At 50.5% G+C, this 6,073-nt stretch overlaps 1 protein-coding gene across 1 annotated transcript in view; it reads left to right on the top strand.

Annotated features, from left to right (window-relative positions):
* TRIO (trio Rho guanine nucleotide exchange factor) overlaps positions 1-6,073 on the top strand; it is a 298,566-nt gene that overhangs the window by 95,206 nt on the left and 197,287 nt on the right. The gene's annotated exons all lie outside the window — the stretch shown is intronic.

Genomic DNA, 6,073 nt, shown 5'->3' with positions numbered 1-6,073 from the left:
CCACCCCCAAGCGCACACACTGTATCTAGAACCACCGCTGTAGCTACGCCTGTCTGTATTTTAAAACTACATGTATTTGTATCGGTATTTTCATTTCTTAGTTTTTATTTTTAATTTCTTGAGAAAAAGAAAGCGAGCGTGTCCCTGACTAGTCCAGATGCTGCGATCCATCCTCAGCCAGCCCCATGTCATGGGCATGCTGTGTGCCCGGCCTACTCGGGGGTCTCAGGACGTGGCCCCAGAACCATCCCACGTGGGGCAGCCTCACGGAGCGCTGTGTCCACCGCTGTGCCCTGTGTAGCCCTGGCTGTGTTTATTTCCAGTCTGATACCTCGGGGAGCTCTCTGACCTCTCCATTTGTAAATCCCTCTCAGACAGCGAGAACGCTGGTCCCTTGTCCTCGGGGCAGCCTCCCCTGCCCGCTTGCTGCGTTTGCTCAGCTCCCAGGCACACCGTCTGGCTTCTCCCCTCCGGCCCTTACCACCCACTTTGTAACCTGGCGGGGGCACCTCTGTTGGTGCACCCCTGCCCCCATTTTCTCCAGGAGGGAACGGGGGGTGGGGGGAGGCACTGCTTTTGTTCTCCAAGTGATTTTTAAATACATTTTGCAAGAGGACATGTGCACTGTCAGAAAGAGAGGCAGGAAAGTGAGAAAGTCCCCCCATGAGGGACAGTCACACCGCACTCCTTCTCCTCCAGCTCTCTTTTTCTTTTTTGGGGGGGATTTTTTTTTTTTTTGAGAGGTTTTTGCTATAGGGCGCGTGCGCTCGCCAGACAGACAGAGACAGACATAGAGACAGAAAGCGAGAAATCACCCCCCAGGGGGGGATGGTCACGCCGCAATCCCTTCTCCTCCATTCTCCTCTCGGGATCTTGGGCACGCACGCACACGCACCCGGCGTGAGTTTCAAGCCACCGGGTCCGGGACACGAACCGTGGTCAACTACGTGGGAGTCCAGCGACATAGCCATTACGCTAACTGTCCAGCTCTCTTTTTTGGGGATTTTGGGCACACGTGCCCAGCATATTTCTCAAGCCTCAGGCTCAGGACTCAGGCTGTGCAGTCGGCCATGTGGTCTCCCAGCCACCTTAACACCAGCAGCTGACCCTTTGAGTGAGTTTTGTCTTTGTTTTCCTAAATTTGTATTTTTCAAACTTGAATAAGCTGGTTAAGAAAATGCGGCCTCTCCTACCCTGGACAGTGGCTCTCCCCTTTCCCTGGGTGTCCTGGTGGCTCAGCGTCTGATGTAGATGATGTACAGAGACCATTGAGAAACACCCATGCCCCGTCTAGGGTGGGCCTACCTGGGAGGCAGCACCCCAGATCCTGAGCCCCGCCACATGCCAGAGTCTTGCTGGGCAGTCATGTGGGAGAGGGATGTTTAAGGCAGGGCTTGCTTTCCTTTTTCTCTTCTTCTTCCTTTGCATCTCTTTCCTCTCTCCTTTCTTCCCTTTCTCCTCCCTTCCCTCTCTCCTCCCTGTTTTTTCACATTGTTTTCTTTAAACAGTGTCTAGTTTTTAGTCTCAATGACGTCAGTTTACTGCGGGAAACCTTTCCAGCAATTTTTTTTCAACATGTGAACACCTGCTCTAGTTGGTTTTAATTAGACCCGTCCTCTGCTGCGCATGGTTGGGTTTTAGCAACACGCGCATACCTGAGCCACACAAACCTGGGCGTGCTCCAGCTTGCCAGGTGAATACGGGGCTGGTGCTACGTCCATGGTTGCTCGCCAGAGAGTGAAGCAGCGGCCGAGGAGTCGTCCTTAACATTTTATTCTAAGGTCGCCAACTTGGCTACTAGTTGCTTGTAAACCTACCTTCATTCAAATGACCTTCACGTAGGTGTGCAGGTGCTGCCTGGTCACCCTACGTGCAAGTGTCTGGATCCCAAGGTGGGACTGTGTGGTGTGTCTGCTGAAGGCCCCTGTGGAGCAGAGCGCCCTGGTCCTTCTCGGGTTAACGAAGTTCTGACTCGGTGTGTGCCACAGCAGGGCCTCCTGGAAAGGACCCGTTGCTGCCCCTGGAGCTGGCGGAGCTCCTCAGTAAGGCGCTGTATAATGGGTGATGGCATGGGTGGTGTCGTTAGCATGAGAGAAAAGGCAGCAGCCCTGTGCCTCCCCCCAACACAGCGAACGAACTGTAGCCTTCTGTCTGGGGTGTGGGAGCTCCATCCTCGCTGTCTGGGGTGTGGGAGCTCTGTCCTCGCTGTCCGGGGTGTGGGAGCTCCGTCCTCGCTGTCCGGGGTGTGGAAGCTCTGTCCTCACTGTCTGGGGCATGCATGGAAGCTCCGTCCTCACTCTGGGGTGTGTGGAAGCTAAGTCCTTGCTGTCTGAGGCGTGGAAGCTCCGTCCTCGCTGTCTGGGGTGTGGGAGCTCCGTCCTCGCTGTCTGGGGCGTGGGAGCTCCGTCCTCTCTGTCTGGGGTGTGGGAGCTCCGTCCTCTTCGTCCTCGCTCTCTGGGGTGTGGGAGCGCCGTGCTCGCTGTCTGGGGTGTGGGAGCTCTGTCCTCGCTGTCTGGGGTGTGGGAGCTCTGTCCTCGCTGTCTGGGGTGTGGGAGCTCCATCCTCGCTGTAGCGCGGTTCTCAAAGCAGCCTTTTGGGAGCCCCAGCACAGGTGCCGCAGTGCTGTCTACACAGGTGCCGAGCTGAGCTCCTGCACCGCGTCGGGGCAGCTGGGCAGCAGCCGTCCTCCACACCCTGGAGTTCACCCTGAGGCCTTCAAGGGCTGTAAGTGCCAGGGTGCTTCAGTGTATAGAAAAAAGGAAATAAAATACAAGGATTTTTATCGGTTTGATAAACTTGAACTCTGTTCATAGTTTTTTGTCATAATCCTTTTCTGTTGCCCTTGTGCATCAGAATAAACTTACATTTTAACTCTACTTCCCACACTTAAAAAAAAATGTTTGCTATAGGGAATGTGTGCTTGTCAAAGGGAAGAAGAGGAAGTGAGAAAGCACCCCAGCACCTAACTCCCCACCCCCAGGGATGGCCACACCACAGTCCCTTCCCCTCGGGATTTTGGGGGCACACTCACACATGCCCAGCATGTCATTCAAGCCACTGGATCCGGGGCTGGCACCACACAGTCAGACATGTGGGATCCAGCTGTCCCAGCTACCAAGCCACCAGCTGGCCCCACACACACTTGTCGATGTCTCCTGGAACATCAGCTCACACTAGCTGCACTAATCCGGCCATTTGCTCTTTTGGTCTTATTTTATTGTTTTCTTTCTGATAATTCAGTAGAGGTGTCAGAGAGTCAAACAAGGTTAGATTGATCTGGTTTAAGAATAAGAAACCGAATCGCTGAAAGAAACAGAAATCAGGCACTGGGAGCCCATCCTGTAAGAATGTCACCTAGGAACAAAGTCCTCCCTGGGACATGGGAGGACTCCCATGGGTGACCATATAGGAAGTCCTGGCCTGTGTAATCGGGGCGAGCTGCACAGTGTCCCAAGACAGCTTGGACCTCCGCACAGAAACGAAGGGTTCAGCTCTTTGGCTGAGGAGCATCAGCTGCTGCTATGGCAAAATCAGGCCACTCCCCTGCTGACCCCCTCACTCCTTCCTGCTGCGTTGCAACGGGTAGGAGAACCTGAGTCCGGGTTCAGAGGACAGGAAATCCCCCCCAGGCTGGCCATGACCAGCCAGGCTGCAGAAAGCCCCAGCCCATCATGGGCTTGGCTGTGCTAGAGCACAGCTCATTTCATCTGGGTGGGAAAGCCACTGCTTCCCTATGACAGGCAGAGGGATTTTGTGTGTTCTGCTCATTTCTCCTCTATCTTGGGATATCATTTCCTAACCCTTCTAGATCGAAAACATCCGTCTGGACCTAATCGGCATCTCTGTAGGTCTTACTCATTTGGTCTTTGGGAACTTGCTGCTTTGATGACGTAAGGCAGTAATACGGAGGTACCATTCTTTTTCACCCCCAGCAGTGTTTCCATCTTGTGTGAGGGAATATTCCTGCTAGACACTGTTCTCATTTGATTTAATGCAAAATGTAGAGAAAGCATGTAATAAAGGAATAGGCAAGTCAGTGTGGAGTGTTGTATAACTTTCATAGGTTGGCATGCAGAAATTCCAGTTACAGGTCTTTTGCACAGGGGCCAGCAGGCGGCGTGGTGGTTAAGGGTGTTGGACTCCCATGTGGCCGACAGCGGTTCCAGCCCCAGATCTGGTAGCTTGCTTTCTCTTATTCTCACTGTGTCTGTCTCTTTCTCTCTCTCGTCAAATTAAAATTAAATTAAATTAAATTATTCTGAAAAAAGTCTTCTGCACATTTTTGATTAGAAGTTCAAGAATCAGGCTGTCATTCTAGATTTTTTAAACAGTTTTCTCCTCTAAGTATTACAAACAAACGTATCCTTGACATAGTAACATTATAAACTTACCCTAATCACTTTTGCTTGCTTGAGTTTGTACTCGCTCTTCCTTCCTTCGGTCCATCCTTTCTTCTGCTCTTCCCTCCTTTGGAAGCATGCATGAGAGAGTGAGAGAAACACCCTACAATGTGTCCTGGTCACACTGCAGTCCTTTCTCCTCCATTTCCCATCCTGCAGGATGGTCCGCACGCACGCACGCACGCATGCACACGTGTTGTCACGCTGCTGCCAGCCCACCTGGCTCCCTCTGCACAGCTCCTCACCACCCGTTGCAGGGCTGGCCCTGGGCTTGCATATTTCGCAGCACAGTTAGAGTGGAGCACATCCGTTCACATATTCATATAATGTTAGTATTTGTCAAATGAACCTTTAAAATTCTTTTTGGCAGCTCTAACCTTCATGATCATTTTGTTTTGAAAAAATTCTTTCTTTTTCAGTACGATTAAAAGTCGTTTATTTTCAGGCTTTCTTCATAAAGGTGGGGCTTTGTTTCATGAGTTGTCTTATATTAAGGTGTGTGTATATTCACTTCCTTAGCAGGCACACCCACACCCACCAGGACGTCATTTTAAATGCCATACTGCTGTTGGCTATCAAGTGTTGTTAAATAGAAAAACACTCAGTGAAATAGTTTCTGTATTTTTGGTTTTTGATTTTGCTATAGGGTGCATGGGCTTGCTGGAGAGAGAGAGAGAGAGAGTAAGAAATCATCCCCCAGGGAGATGGCCACACCACAGTCCCTTCTCCTCCATTCTCCTTTCAGGATTTTTGGCACACATGTACATGTACCTGGCGTGTTTTTTCAAGCTGCTGGGTCTGGGGCTCAGACCACATTGTGGGCCATGTGGGACTCAGCCACCTTAATTACCATGCCACCGTCTGACCCATTCATTGGAATATTGACAGATTACTCCATTCTTAATGCAGAAATGTTAATGGTATCACATGGATGCCCTTTGGAAATTTGATGAGGCCTGGCAACCCATTCATCATTTTACTTTGTATCTAAACATGCAAAACAATGGCTTAAGATAAACATTGGTGGGATCAGCAGATGGCGTAATGGCTATGTCACTGGACTCCCATGTGGTCAACCACGGTTTGAGTCCCAGATCCAGTGGCTTAAACTCATGCTGGGCACATGTGCACGTGTGCCCAAGATCCTGAGAGGAGAATGGATGAGAAAGGACTGTGGCGTGGCTATCCCCCTGGCGGGGTGATTGCTCTCACTTTCTGTATTTCTGTCTCTGCCTGGCTTTCTGGCAAAAGCATGCACCCTATAGCAAAAACCTCTCAAAAAAAAAAAAAAAAGAAGAAAAAAAAAAAGAAAAAAAAAAAGATAAACATCGGTTTTCTCTTTGAATGAAGTCCAAAGGCTATCATTCCACAGCTAGTGTGGTAGCTCTGTCAGTAAGAAAGTTTCTGTATCTTTGTCTCTCCATGTTGCCTTTTTTAGTGAGTGGCCTGCTGGCCTTAAAGGTTACCTCAGAGTCTTCAGTAGCTGCTGAGAATCCAGCCATCTCACCCGAGTTACTGACATCAGAGAGAGGAAGAAGGGGCAAAGGGGAATGAGCTTCGTGGCCAATTTGCTTAGCTAGCCAAATGGCTTTCCTGGAATTCCCATTCACCATGTTTTACTTCCCTACATAGGCCGCTCGTGTGTGTGTGTGTGTGTGTGTGTGTGTGTGTGT

This window comes from Tupaia chinensis, unplaced genomic scaffold (genome assembly GCF_000334495.1).
Source record: "Tupaia chinensis unplaced genomic scaffold, TupChi_1.0 Scaffold143836_2, whole genome shotgun sequence".
NCBI lineage: Eukaryota > Metazoa > Chordata > Mammalia > Scandentia > Tupaiidae > Tupaia > Tupaia belangeri.
Note: the sequence above shows the minus strand (reverse complement) of the source record. Positions and strands in the feature narration are given on the sequence as shown.